This window comes from Nicotiana tomentosiformis, chromosome 4 (assembly GCF_000390325.3).
Source record: "Nicotiana tomentosiformis chromosome 4, ASM39032v3, whole genome shotgun sequence".
Classification (NCBI taxonomy): domain Eukaryota; kingdom Viridiplantae; phylum Streptophyta; class Magnoliopsida; order Solanales; family Solanaceae; genus Nicotiana; species Nicotiana tomentosiformis.
The window spans coordinates 48,227,723-48,243,985 of NC_090815.1; positions in this window are offsets into that span (position 1 = coordinate 48,227,723).

The following is a 16,263-nucleotide window of genomic DNA, read 5'->3' on the forward strand; positions in this document are numbered from 1 at the left end:
CTCCTGAGTATTTTGTATGGATCAACGTGGAAGATGAGTTGGCCCGGCCACGAATATAGGGTATAGCTTGGCTAGAGGATGCAGTGGCTGCTTTGCAAATTTACCCTAAGATCCTTCCACATTACCTTATGACTACTTCAATGCACTGTCAAGTGGTCCCAGGATCCATCGATAACATGTGGCCACATTCTGAAGACAATGACCGGGTAGTGGAGTGCATCCAAATAGAGTCTAGTATAGAGGTAGAAGAAGATCCATAGGAGGTGTCAGAGTTCAACAATGACGAGGAGGAGTTTGAAGAAGACCCGAAGGAAGATCCGGAAGAAGAGCCAGAAGAAGAAGAAAAAGAAGAAGAAGAAGAAGAAGAGATGGGAAACGACTCCGAGGATGGTTACTAGAAGTTGGTTGATTTCCCCTTCTTTCCCACTTTGTACCCTTATCCCTATCTTTCTTTTTACTTTCCTAAAGGGGAAGTTGTCCAAGCCCCTGCAGTTCTATGAAACAGTGATGTAATCTATGTTCCCACTTATGTCAGTCCAAATTATCAATAAAAACAAACTTGCTTCGGATCTAAATGTGTCAAATCTAAATATTTGTCAAATATCTATGATTTAGGAATACCTTCGGTAATGAGAGGTCCCCACGAATTCTAGGAAAACGCGCTAGCCTTAATGCTTGAATTAATTGCTCTGCGTGATTTCATGCTTGTATAAATGAAGAAACTGACTCCTATTTCTTTTTCTTTTCTTTCTTCTTATTTCTTTCTTTTGCTTTATTATTACCCCCAAAAGAAAAATAAAGTTTGTTTGTGTGACCCGAAACTGGCGGAACCACCATACAATCTAAGATTAAAGGGAAAGATGTCAGCTATAGAAAACCTGACTGAACATGCTCTGGTCATAGCTGACAACCCGGGGCGATCGAGGGAGAAGGGCGATACCAGGAATGATTAACACGTGGCTAGGATGACCCAGGAAATAGAGTCTCTAAGGGAGGAAGTACATCATATCAAGGAACTAGCACATCTGGCCGTGACAACGCTTCCTCAACCACCTCGTTTTCCTTCTTTGGATTCAATTCCTGACCACTTTCCTTCCACATCACGCCAAAACAACACCCCAACTTCAGTCCCTACCACTCAAGTCATACCTCCAGTAAACAGCGCAAACCCACCAAATCCCCCTATCCATACTCCCTACATACCACAGTATGTTCAGATACCACAAAACCCGCCTATTACCACCAATGCAACTCACACCCCTCCTCGTGATGGAGTCACTTTTACCACTCACCCAAACCAGCACATACCACCATTCATGAATGATATGTTCCCCCTTATATATGTCATTTCTGAACCTACCTTTACAGCGCCTGTCACGGTCAGGGTGAATTATAAGATTGACCAATATGCCGAGATGGAGAGGGAAGCCAGGCATAAGGAAGAGGAGTCAGTATCTGAGCAGCTGCAAATCTTGAGAAAACAAATGAAGAACCTCCAAATTGTCTGAGGAGGTGAAGTTTTGGACTACGAGGATCTGTGTATCCATCCGGATGTGGATATGCCAGCAGGGTATAAGCCTCCAAAGCTCGATACCTTCGATGGGACGGGTGATCCCCACACGTATTTCAAGGCATATTATGATAAGTTTGTCAGAGTGGGAAGGAATGAGAAGCTGAGAATGAAGTTATTTATAAGGAGCCTGACGGGAGAAGCGCTCACCTGGTATACTTGGCAGGATCCGCAAAACTGGAGAACTTGGCAAGATATTACATAGGACTTCATGAATCGCTTTTGATTCACCACAGAGATCACTCCCGATAGGTTCGCATTGGTGAACCTAAAGAAAATATCATCCAAGTCATTTCAAGAATATGCACGTCAGTGGAGGTTAGAATATTCCAACCTCTGCTAGACAACAGTGAATTAACCAAGTATTTCATCAGAGCCCATGAAGGGATATACTTCAAAAAAATGATGGGAATGATGGGACAGAAATTTCCCGAGCTGGTCAAGATGGGAGATTTCTTAGAAGAAGATATAAAATTTGGTAAAGTACAATCCATGGCAGCACTACAAGCGGCCAGCAAGGCCATCCAATCTGGGTCAATCGGTAGCAGAAAAAAGAAGAAAGAGGAGGTCTTAGCAGTCGTCCCTTACTATCAACCCAACCTATATCACGGAAATACTTCCTAGTTCCCAAACAATCATTCTCCACCACCCACTTATGCTCCAGTCTATAACACCCAACTATATTATCATCCTCAACCACATTACAACCCTCCTTGAGCCAACAACAACCTGAACCCACAATGACCATATGCTCTTGTCCAAACCACTACTTACTAAAACCGACCCGCTTATGCACCACGCCCTCATCCCAATTTTGAAGAGAGGGGTCCCAGAAATTATGCCCCGATTGCTAAACCTATGGCCCAATTGTTCGAGAGATTGAGAAGACCAGATTGATACATCCAGTGGAAGGAAGGGTTCCTGAGTATCCCTCTAATTATTTTGATGCAACTAAAAGGTGTGTGTACTATTCCAAAGTAACTAGGCATGATACTGAAGATTGTTTTAAGTAGAAAAATGAGATTGAAACACTGATCAAGAGTGGAGCCATTCAGTGCACGCCAGCGCTGCCCAATGTGAATCGCAATCCGCTGCTAAATCACCAAAATTAGGGGGTCAACATGATCACATTGGACAAAGAATATGATCTAAAGGGAACGATTGTCACTATAGGAAACGCAAAAACCGCCAGGATCCCTCCTTAAAGGGCTCCAATATTGCAGTACAAGTGAGACCTACCGTGATAGTTCAGACTTATCAGTGACAACATGTCGTTACTACAGGGGACAAAGAGATTCGGGAATACAAAATCGTCCCATGAACATACCAGCAGAAGGGGAAGGCCAAAATGACAAACTCTGCCGCAGCCCATGGTATGACAAAGTCTGGAGATGCTACGCCCCTGAAGATGCCAATCGAGGGAAATTGGGAAGGGAGAAAATTCAACAAAGGAACATAACAGACCCAGAAGCTGCTGAGTTCTAGAAGAGAATGTCGATCAAAGAGTACTCTGTGGAGGAACAGCTGAATAAAACTCCAGCATAAATATCAATCATGACTTGTTGATGAGTTCCAACAGTCGTAAGGATGCCCTGTTGAAAGTACTAAGGAGTAAGTGTACCAAGCAATACCACAAGTGAGGCGCTGGCCGCAACAATTGGAAAAATATTCGAAGCAAATATGATCACTTTCAGAAGAGACGAACATCCTATCGATGGCGCAAGTCACAACAAAGATCTTCATATCACTGTCAAATGTAGGGACAAAGTGGTGTCCCGAGTGCTGGTTGATGGAGGGTCAGGAGTCAACATTTGCTTGCTCTCTACCCTACGGGAGTTAGGAATCCATTTGAGGGAAGTCAAGGAAAGCCACGTTAGGGTAAGGGCCTTTGATGGTTCACAAAAGGATGTTATTGGAGAAAGTTATTTGGCCCTACAGATCGGGCCGATCGAATTTCCCATATTGTTTTAAGTAATAGATATCTCTTATTCCTACAACTTGCTATTGGGAAGGCTCTAGATACACATGGCAGGGGCTGTTCCATCCACGTAACACCAATGCATGAAATTTGAGTGGGGATGTTAGGAGATCGTGGTCCATGGTGAGTGGGGACACTCCGCTTATTTGGAGCATGCAGTCCCATTCATTGAATGGCTAGACGGAGTTGCTTCCCATGTAGTGGAAATCATGCAAACTACTGAAATAGAAGAGAATTAACAAAACTTAGGAATGCAGTCGCTGTATAGATCGAAGATGGCTATGAGGGAGATGATGAAATTGTTACACCCATATTTTCATATGTGAGAGTACGTCGTAAGTCAATTGATGTAAGCTCAAAAATGAGATCATATTTAAAAGTACATAAAGTAAGTTAATCATGTTACTTTGGAGGTTACAAATATTTAAGATCAAGAACTACAAGTACCAAGAGGGTTGGAAGGCTCAGAAGCTATACGAATTGAAGAAAATAAGTTTCGTCAAAAATCCACAAGTTAGGAATGTTATAACATGTACTTTTGGGGTGATACTAGGGTGATAAAAATTATAAAGAGGTTATGTTATGAGTTATTTTAGTCTTATGATAGTTGTATGTTATTTTTTGAAGTCAAGCGAGTTTTGGAACAAAAGTTGGCAAAGATCATCACAAGTTACATTCATAAATATGGTGAAAATTAGGTCAAATGTAGCTGAGCATTTCTCCCTATGTACTTGGAATAACGGGATTATATACCTACTAAATTGAAGATATACAAGTCTAGTTTCCAACGGATTAAACTGTTCATTGATAAAACATTGGAGTACATAGATATTCATATTTTTGCGAGACTGCGCAGACTGGTAGGTGACAAGTAGGTGCATCACCTACTTGCCAAACGGAGAGGCCGCAATTAAAAGCTCCTAAAGTCGGCCAGGAGGGGACTTTTAAGGACTTATTAACTCATTTATTTCACTCATTTGTTAGACCAACAAAATCAGATTGAACCCTTGCAACGCCTCTCCAAAAATCCCATACAAACGCTAGGTAATTTCGGGTGATACGATGTGATTCTAATGGTGAAAACCCCGGATAGCTTGCTAGTTTCTCTTTATCCTTTTTGTAGATGTGTTGGGGGACTGATTTTGAATGAATAAGGACTAGGTTTCGTGGGTTCTACTCAGTCCAAGGTAAATTTATGCTTCTCCTTCCATTATCTATGCTTGTACGAGTTGTAACTCGATCGTAAAGACTAGACCTAGAGAGTTACGAAAGAGTGGTATGTTGTTTGTTGTTGCGTCGCTGTTAGATGGTTGTGAACTTATTTTTAAGTTGAATTCATGGCTTTTTTAAAGGATAAGAGGCTTAATTATGTACTGTTGGTTGTGTTGCTCAATTTGAAGAAAAGACAAGTCGAAACGTATTTTAGTAAACTGAAAAATCAGTTTTGAGTCGATGAACTTGTGGGACTGTTTTGTGGGCTATTTCATGTTGATGTTGGGTTGTCTATTTTGCTACTATTTTTATGGAGTTTTGGAGGATAAAGAGTGTGTAGAAACACAACATAATGTTAGGGCAGTTGGCTGGTCGTTCGTCATTACATTTTCGGGTTGTTTGACACTACTAGAGTTGTCATGTTGTGTATGAACTGACTGGGGTGTGTGGGCTATTTTATGGTATTCTTTGATGGATATAAGGTTGGAAAAAATTTTATACATATTTTTATTATTTTTTTCTTGTTGTTGTTTGTGTTATGTCGAATTGGGAAGAAGTAATGATTATAGGGGAGATGCTGCTCGTTTTATTATAAATAAGTTTGTCGCTCATTGTGCGATAGTTGTACCTTCCATAACTTGATGATAGTATTGTTATCGTTGTTGTAGATTAAGGTGCAACGAGACGAGTTTAACGTGGTTATTAAATAGATTATGATAAGGTATGTTAAGGCTAAGTATTTTCTTCATTTTGGCATGATCTCGTAATTACATATGTTTGATAAGGAGACATAAAGATAAGTTCTTATTCCTGAATTTATTCACATTATCCTAGTCTCATAAGCTACAATATTCTCCCTTATTGGGACTTTCTATTCAGTTTAGTATTGTCTTCTTTTAGTCAAGAGAGTAGAGGGTCTATATATATATATATATACAGTATTACAGTATTTTCACCACAACCGAGCTATAATTGGTGGGCAGGCCCCTACTGGGCAACCTCTGATCAGATGGAAATTTATATACCGGCATACTGTGGCCGAGCGCCTAAGAGCGAGCCCAGAATGGCCGAGATATAGAGCCTAGTATGGCCGAGCACCTATGAACGAGCCTACTACGGTAGAGCAGTTACACGTACCGAGCATTATAGGGCTGAACAACTATTTTACTTACTATATTAAGAGAGTTGAATCAGTATCAGCAGGTAAGTATATCTTCAGATTATCTTTGACTCGCAGTTACTTTTGGTTATTATATTATCAGTTCAGTTTCAGCTTTATGTTATTTTAGTGCCTTACGTACTCAGTACATTATTTTGTACTGACGTCCCTTTTGCAGGGGCGCTGCACTTCATGCCTACAGGTCCTAATAGATAGCAGGATAGACCTTCCTAGTAGACAGAGTCAAACATCAGCTTGGTTGGTAAGCTTCACTTCATCAGGGTTACTAGGTCTACGCCTTGGAGTCCATTTTATATATACAGGTTTGATGGGTAGGTCGAGGCCCTGTCCCGAACATAATACAATTCAATTATCTCTAGAGGCTTATAGACGAGTCCTGTGTATTTTGTATGTTAGTATTGTGGCCTTGCCAGCCCTGTGTACATGTTAGTTTGATATTGCTAGTTGTAGACATTCATGCTAGCCTCGTCAGCCTTGATTTGTAAGGTAGGCCTCGTCAGCCTAAGTTGAGGGTTACCCCTGCAGAGTTCACAATTATAGAGTGGTACGCTCGGGCAAAATATGGCACCGGGTGCTGGCCATGCCTTCCCAGGTTTAAGGCATGAAAACTTGGTATCAGAGTAGTTCTATCCTAGGGAGTCTACAAGATGTGTCTAGTAGATCCTTTTTTATAGATGTGTTGTGCACCACATTATATAAATAGGAAGCTACAAGGAATTTAGGAGTTTGTTACCCTTCTTTCAAATCCAAATCGTGCTATTGAGCTAAGTCATAAGAGTTTGAGTTATGACGTTTTTTTGCTAATGATGCAGAGATGTTTGCAATTATAAAGAAAACAGCTATCCATAGGGCTAATACAGCAACAGGTAAGGGCACTAGTAGAGAGAGAATTCTTTACAATGTGGCCCAAATTAAGGCCCTATCAGATCATGCATACCAGATGTGCAAATTTCCAGCTTAAGACCTTAAGATGGAAATATCAAACACACCCCGTGAATAGCATCTCAGTTATGCCCTATGGGAGCTAACAGATATAGTTTAAGAGAAGGATTGGATATTAGGATCTAGCTAGGGTTAGAGTAACCCAAAAAGGTGGATGAATTTTTATCGTTAACATTAACCGACATTTTCGAAGGATATTGCAAACGTGATAATAGTTATCCTTGTGAGACACCTAGTTGTGCACTCTTGAATAGTACACTCAGATATGAATACTAGAATGTACAAAAAGTTTCAGAATATAGTCACTGGAATCCTAGAAGGGATGAATATTTACCTTAGTATGACTCTCGTCTCTAGAAAAGTGTTGCACCCCATGTTTTCGTACGTAAGAGTACGTTGTAAGTCAATTGTTGTAAGCTCAAAAATGAGATCATCTTTGAAAGTATATAAAGTAAGTTAATCATGTTACCATGGAGGTTACAAATATTTAAGATCATGAATAATAAGTACCAAGAGGGTTGGAAGGCTTAGAAGCTAAACGAATTGAAGAAAATAAGTCTCGTCAAAAGTCGACCAGTTGGGAATGTAATAACATGTACTTTTGGGGTGAGACTAGGGTTATTAACTTGGTAAGGATGTTATTATATGAGTTATTTTAGTCATATCATAGTCATGTGTTATGTTTTGAAGTCAAGCGAGTTGTGGAACAAAAGTTTTGCCAAGGTCATCACAAGTTACATTCATAAATGTGCTAAAAATTAGGTTACCTGTAGCTGAGACTTTCTACCAATATACTTGGAATTACGGGATGATACATGTATCCAATTGACAATCTACGAGTCTAGTTTCTAACGCATTAAACCGTTCATCGATACGACATTGGAGAAGAGAGATATTTGTCGTTTCGCAAGACTGCGCAGACTACATAGGTGACAAGTAGGTGTGTCACTAAAGCTTTTTGAGCACTACATTTCGTTCATTATATGAGGTCTTTTTAGAACATATTATATACCAAATTGAAGGTCTTTGAATTTAGTTTTTAACGCTCTTAACCGTTTGTTCATACGACATCCGGATAAAAGGATATAAGCGTCAGAAGAAGGGCCTATGCTAGGGTACCAAGCTAGCACCTCTTTGACTTTTCAAAAGTTGATATATATATATATGTTTTAAATCATCTCTCTCTTCATTTCTCATAGAACATGACCAGAGAACCCCCATAAACTTACCCTTAAGCTCTCTACAAGGGTTCCCGAGAATATTAACATCCCGGGTATTAAATCAAGGAGCAATAATATTAGAACGATCTCTACGACGTAAGTAGCACTATATCGCCTCTCTTTTTCTTTGTAGTTTGAGTTTTGGAAGGTACTTCATAGTTAAGAAAATTCCTACTTTCTGTATTTAAGCTTTTAAATATCAAGAAAGGTTGATAAATTTGTTTCCTAATAGTTAGAACTCACGGGACGGTTATCAGAAGCCGTGAGTTCGATTTATTTCACTTTTAGTGGGTTGTTTTGTAGTCCACTCGTGTTGGCCTATTGTGCTGCAGATTTATGGAGTTTGGAAGGATAAAGGGTGTGGAGAAATGCCACATGTGGTAGGGTAGTGGGCTGGTCGCTCGTCGTTGCAATTTCAGGCTAATTAAGAACTTGTTGATTGGGTGTGTTATGGTATGTTTGGGTTTTTGTTGTATTAAAGTTCCCGAATTGTAGTTAGGTTGTTTTTGAGTTGCTGGTTGTATTATGTTGTTGTCTCGCCTATAGTAGGCTTGAGGGAGCAGTAAAATTAAGGGAAATACTGCCCGTTTTATTTTAGAATCGAGTTATCATTTGAGATACGTGATATACTAGCGCCATCTAAGTTGTACATGTATTTCTTTGTTATAGGGTTGGCGCGCTAGTTGTCGTAAGCTTGTTGTTGAGTTTCATTGACAACTTGAGGTATGTTAAGGCTTAACCTTTTCTTCATTTTGGCATGATCCCGTAACAACATGCGTTTTCTCCCTTATCGAAACTTCATATTCAATTTAGTATTGTGTTCTTTAATCCAAGAGAACGGAGAGTCTATATATATACAGTATTACAGTATTTTTATTACCACCGAGCTATAATTGATGGGCAGGCCCCTATTGGTCAACCTCTGATCAGATGGTAAGTTATATACCGAACCTACTGTGGCCGAACGCCTATGAGCGAGCCCAGAATGGCTGAGATACAGAGCCTAGTATGGTCGAGGGCCTATGAGCGAGCCTACTATGGCAGAGCAGTTACACATACCGAGCCTTATAGGAACGAACATCTATTTTACTTAGTATATTGAGAGAGAGGTGAGTCAATATCAGCAGGTAAGCATATCTTCAAATTATATTTGACTCCCAGGTACTTTCAGTTATTATATTATCAGTTCAATTTCAGTTTTCAGTTATTCTGTTGCCTTACATACTCGGTACATTATTTTGTAATAACGTCCCTTTTGCTGGGGACGCTGCATTTCATGCGAGCGGGTCCTGATAGACAGCTGGATAGACCTTCCCAGTAGACAAAGTCAAACATCAGCTTGGTTGGTAAGCTCTACTTCCTCAGAGTTACTAGGTCTATACCTTGGAGTTCATTTTATATATACAGGTTTGATGGGTAGGTCGAGGCCCTGTCCCGACCATGATACAGTTCAGTTATCCCTAGAGGCTTGTAGATGAGTCTTGTACATTTTATATATCAGTATTGTGGCTTTACCAGCCCTATGTAGATGTTTAGTTTGGTATTGCTAGTTGTGGACGTTATTTTTAGATGATTCAGAATATGGCCTCTTCGTCCTAAGTTGATGGTTACTTTTCCAGAGTTCACAGTTACAGAGTGGTACGCTCGAGCCGAGTATGGAACCGGGTGCCGGCCACGCCTCTTCAGGTTTGGGGTGTGACAACTTGGTATCAGAGCAGTTCTATCCTAAGGAATCTACAAGCTGTGTCTAGTAGAGTCTTGTTTATAGGTGTGTTGTGCACCACACTTATAAGCACGAGGCTATAGGGCATTTAGGACTGTCACTCTTTCTTATTATTCTAGATCGTGTGGTAGAGCTCAGTTGTAAGAATTCAAACTCCTAAATTTTATTTTATTCGTAATACAATGACACCTACATCCAGAAAGACAGTTGGTAATAGATTGAATGTAGTTGTGGAAGAATTGAGTCAGAAGAACTCGATTTTGCATCATGCTTACGATGAGTAAATATGAGGTCTTGAGTAGATCATGTGTATACTAAGACATGTAAGCTTCTTGATAAGTAATCCTAAGGCATGAATATCTATCCACCTATATGGTAAAAAAGCAATAAGAGAATCAGAAGGTAGACACAACTTTCGACAAGTAAAAGAAGCAAGGTGAAGAAGGGTACATGGTACCCAGTTAGTGAAGGGATAAATATTTACCTTAGTATGTCTCCCGTCCCTAGTCAAGGGAGAATATTAGGTGACCCGAAGATCCAGTAGATGGAGCAATGGGAGCTAAAAGCGGAAGAATGTTTTGTTGAAGTTTTCAGAATAAGGTAATAGACAGAGATATTAGCAGGAGAATAAGAAGAGAGTAAATAAAGTATTATGAGTAAGATGTGATAAATTGGTGATAACGGTAAATCAAAATATGACAGGATGACAGAGTCTAGAGTTAAGTGAAGGAAAAGACAAGAGGTGACAGGCCTTGAGACCATAAAGAGTATAAGCCATAAAGTCATATCCTTATTTCGAGAAATGAGTTGGTGACTCCAACATGATTATTAGAAGGCTAAGTTAGACATCTGGAGTAATAGAAATTAGTATGGGCTAGTAAACAAGAAAATAAATTGAACATGAATTAGGGAACCAAGGATTTAACAATAGTCGGCATCGTGAGAATTTCAGAGATCACGTTCCGGCAATAATAGAATGGACAATAGAAGAATAACCTTTAAAGGTCATTCAGGAAGACGCTTCCCTAAAGCAAGCACTGCGAGCAGAGTTAAGCTTAAGGGACTAAGTGTGCCAGTTACACTAGGTGTCACCCTCGTGCATAAGAAATTCAGTTATCCGAGCTATAGAAGGATTACCGCAAGGCGAGTAAGAGTCAGTGAAGACGTGAAAAGACGTCGAAGATGAAGAGGTAAAATATTTATAAGTAAATCTTCATAGCATTAAATGTTAATACTCCCCTAAAGGGGGGAAGATGGTGTGATATGGTATTAAGTCGAAGTTAAGTGGTTTAGGTAACTATTGAATAGTAAAGGAAGAATGCGGTAAAATGGCGAAAGAAATGATATAGCATTTATTCAGATCCTACAGATATGCTATGACTCTAGAACATTATGCAAGCACGACGCCGGGGAGAAGCAATAAGGGTTCCCACACTAGATGTTATTGATAAATAAGTGCGAATGAACACATGATACATTAGGAGCCAGTGCAAAAGGTAAATTAAGACAAAAGACATAACCCAAGAGAGGTCACGCAGAATATAAATATGAGCATAGATTGACGAGTAGTTAGTAGTTGATTCAGGAAGAGCTTAGTTATGGCTAGACAAGAGATCTCAGAAAAATCAGTAGATCATGCAAGATAAACATAGTGAAACCCAGCATAGGAAATTCAGTCTCGCATATACGACATCGTAATCCTTGAGAAATATTTAGATAGGAGTTGGGGTAGTAAAAGGTACCGTATAAGTGTTACGAAAATAAAAAAGAGTGCCACTAGGGAGACAATCAAAATTTCAATTCAGAAGCAACCTTACGAGCACAAGGGCATGGAGGTAAGTAACTAAGGATAATGATAGGCGAGTAAGAACGTCAGAAATTCCGTGGGGTATACAATGTAATAAGCTCGCAGTTTTACAAGAGTCAGAGGGTCTTCCCTAAGTACTGCAACGAAAGACTAGCTGAGAAAATAAGGAAGAAGTCTTCAAGCTAAGCATAGTGAACTAAAGAGAAAATGATCTTATAACAACAGTCTCACTACAACATTGTATATACTCCATAAGAAAGTGGCACATATCGTGGCTAATGAACAAAAAAAAGTAATATTCGAGATCATAGAGTTGCACGAAATTCCAATAGGTGTGGGCACTAATATAAGTCAAGAACTCATGCAACAAGTGGCAGAACAACCAAGAAAAGTAATTGCTTACTTTTAAAGAAAGTTGAGAATGCACGAAAGGAATTATTCGATCAATGACCCAGAGTTAGTTACATTATGAACGCACTTAAGATTTCGGAGTATTATCCATGTAGCATATATGTTGACATTCCTACAGCTATAGGAGACTCTGGTATAAGTTAAAATAAAGAATTGAGTCCACCTCACAAATAAAAGCTGAGAGAAAAGAGGAAACTAAAGAGTTAATCAGCTAAGTGAATCAGGAGTCTTATTATTAGACCCAGATAAATATATAAATCGTGATTCAAAACACTGCAAAATCACTCTTAATATAAGAGGTACAAGAGAGATAGTATAGCAGCCATATTCTATATTGACTCTACGATAAAGCCAGTTAGCAAAGTACCAGCCTCATAAGGAGTAAGTATGAAGCTTCCACTGGATTGTATATGCACTAGAGGTGCAAGTATTACAGTAGAGCTTCAAGTTGTAGATGTGAATTCCACCTATGTGGAAGGGTAGTTATGAAAGAGACAGAAAATACGATGCTAGATTTAAAGGTAAGTAAGGTAAAGGTGAAAAACGTACGAGATACTCAAGTGAAGAAGGTTGTGAATAATCCAAACTTCAAATAGAGGGTTAGAAGCGCTATGATTCAGTATCCACAAATGATAGTTGTGTCATCAGTGGCATATCTTCTAGCCTATGGTTTCTAGGTACCGAGAGGTCTAGTTAAGAGAGTAAAGAAGAGTTAGAGACGACGTGATGTCTCGCTTGAGGCTCCAAAATAACATAAGGAAATTTGTGGTGCTATCAAGTTAAAGAAAGGTTGCGAGTAGTATAAATAGATATGTGTAGGCCGCAAGCTAAAGTATGGTAGAGAGACAAGGTTTTAGGTAGACGGGAGTAAGGATAAGAAAAGGTAAGTGAGAAGGTGACGAGAATAGGTAAGTCCTGGGGATTAAACACATCAAAACAACAGAGTTGATGGTTTACGTAAGTTATAATAAAAAACTCAATACAGCCTGAATGAACTCGGAGGAGTTTAAGACTAGGAGCATTTAGAAAAGAGGGAATGCTACCCTGCTAGTAGAATAAGGGTGTAATTATGATAAATGATAAGTGGATGATATTTAGGCCTTCGATTGAGTAATGACTTAGAGAAAAGGGGATTTCATGAATTGCACAGGATTAGAATACCCCCATAAAATGAACCACATTGGGATGCTATGAAATACGGTTAATGAAGTATTGTATTGTCCCTAGGTGGATCAGGTAAATAACTTTAGATGTTCCCCGATGAGACATGAGCCCTAACGACAATGTATTACATAAGAGGTTTCAAGTTATCAGTTGTAGATTAGAGATCAGCATTAAGGTGAATCAACAATAGGCAGATAAAAGTTCCAAAGTATGAGATGAGATTAGGCCGTCATTCTTAAGATGAACAGTAATGAGGAAGAACTAAAGGACTTAGATTTATACATATAGGATAAGCAGCGAGAGAGTAACGTGGATTTGAGTAGCAAACCTCGGTAATAATAAACTGAAGTAAGCGTTATGGTATAGTATAACCTACCTAGATGTAGTAAATCCATAAGGATAGATATACAAGACTACAAAAAAAGATATAGCAACAGTCGTAAGTTCGACAAAGTGCCGAGCGAAGAACTTCAGTACACCTATATATACCGGGAGTAACAACTTGTCATAGTTCTGTATATGTTCCCAAAGTAAGGCCTAGAGATTGGATAAAAGCTGGAGGAAAAAGGACAAAAGACTCGCATAGGTGCACATACAAGGACAAAGTCATACAGGCTGCATGACAGAAGGTCGCAACAGTTACAAGATTGAAAGAATTCTGACAACAAGTCATGGTGTGAGAAAGAGGCCTAAAGGGGGGAATGCCCTGGACTTCGGATTTATTCATAGAACAGTTGCTTAGATGGCAAGGATAGTATTAAAATATTCATAATAGCTATGGGTTATGAGACTAATAAGCACATCATCCAACATTCGAGGACGAATATTTAAAAGGGGGGAATGATGTTACACCTCATGTTTTCGTACGTAAGAGTATCTCAAAAGTCAATTGATGTAAGCTCATAAATGAGATCATCTTTGAAAGTACATAAAGTAAGTTAATCATGTTACCATGGAGGTTACAAATATTTAAGATCATGAATAACAAGTACCAAAATGGTTGGAAGGCTTAGGAGCTAAACGAATTGAAGAAAATAAGTCTCATCAAAAGTCGGCCAGTTGGGAATGTTATAACATGTACTTTTGGGATGAGACTAGGGTGATTAACTTGATAAAGAGGTTATTATATGATTTATTTTTGTCATATCATAGTCGTGTGATATGTTTTGAAGTAAAGCGAGTTGTGGAACAAAAGTTTGCAAAGGTAATCACAAGTTACATTCATAAATGTGCTGAAAATTAGGTAAAATGTAGCTGCACTTTTCTAAATAAATACTAGGAATTACGGGATGATCCACATCACCAATTGACTGTCTACGAGTCTAGTTTCTAAATCATTAAACTATTCATCGATACAACATTGGAGTAGAGAGATATTTGCAGTTTTGCGAGACTGCGCAGACTGCATAGGTGACAAGTAGGTGTGTCACTAAAGCTTTTTGAGCAATACATTTTGTTCGTTATATGAGGTCTTTTTGTGATATATTATATACCAAATTAAAGGGATTTGAATTTAGTTTCTAATTCTCTAAACCATTTGTTTATACGATATCCAGATAAAAGGATATAAGCGTCGGAAGAAGGGCCAACGCTAGGGTGCCAAGCTAGCACCTCTTTGACTTTTCAAAAGTTGATATATACAGGCTTTAAATCATCTCTCTCTTCATTTTTCATAGAACACGACCATACAACCCCCATAAACTTACCCTTAATCTCTCTACAAGGGTTCCAAAGAATATTAACATCCCGGGTACGAAATCAAGAAGCGATAACATTAGAACGATCCCTACGACGTAAGTAGCGCTATATCACCTCTCTTTTTCTTTGTAGTTTGAGTTTTGGAAGGTAATTCATAGTTATGAAAACGCCTACTTTCTGTATTTAAGCTTTTAAATATCAAGGAATCTTGATAAATTCGTTTTCTAATAGTTAGAACTCACGGGACGGTGATCGGAAGCTGTGAGTTCGATTTATTTCACTTTTAGTTGGCTATTTTGTAGTCCACTCGTTTTGGACAATTGTGTTGCTGATTTATGGAGTTTGAAAGGATAAAGGGCGTGGCAAAATGCCACATGTGGTAGGGTAGTGAGCTGGTCACTCGTCGTTGCAATTTCAGGCTAATTAATAACTTGTTGATTGGGTGTATTATGGTATGTTTGGGTTTTTGTTGTATTAAAGGTCCCAAATTGTAGTTAGGTAGTTTTTGAGTTGCTGGTTGTATTGTGTTGTTGTCTCACCTATAGTAGGCTTGAGGGAGCAGTAAAATCAGGGGAAATTCTGCCCGTTGTATTTTAGAATCGAGTTATCGTTTGAAATAAGTGATATACTAGCTCCATCTAAGTTGAACATGTATTTCTTTATTATAGTGTTGGCACGCTAGTTGTTGTAAGCCTGTTGTTGAGTTTCATTGACGACTTGAGGTATGTTAAGGCTTAACCTTTGCTTCATTTTGGCATGATCCCGTAACTACATGCGTTTGATAACTAGACATAAAGAGAAGTTCATATTCCTGACTTATGTACACTATCCTAGTCTTATAAGTTACAATATTCTCCCTTATTAGGACTACATATTCAGTTTAGTATTGTCTTCTTTAAGCCAAGAGAGAAGAGAGTCTCTATATATATAATATTTTCACCACCACCGAGCTATAATCGATGGGCAGGCCCCTATTGGGCAACCTCTGATCAGATGGTAATTTATATACCGAGCTTACTATGGACGAGCGCATATGAGTGAGCCTAGAATGGCCGAGATACAGAGCCTAGTATGGCCGAGCGCCTATGAGCGAGACTACTACGGTAGAGAATTTACACATACCGAGCCTTATAGGGCCAAACAACTATTTTACTTACTATATTGAGAGAAAGATGAGTCAGTAACAGTAGGTAAGCATATCTTCAAATTATATTTGACTCCTAGGTACTTTTAGTTATTATATTATCAGTTCAGTTTCAGCTTTCAGTTATTCTGTTACCTTACATTCACAGTACATTATTTCGTACTGACGTCCCTTTTGCTGGGGATGCTGTATTTCATGCCAGCAGGTCCTGATA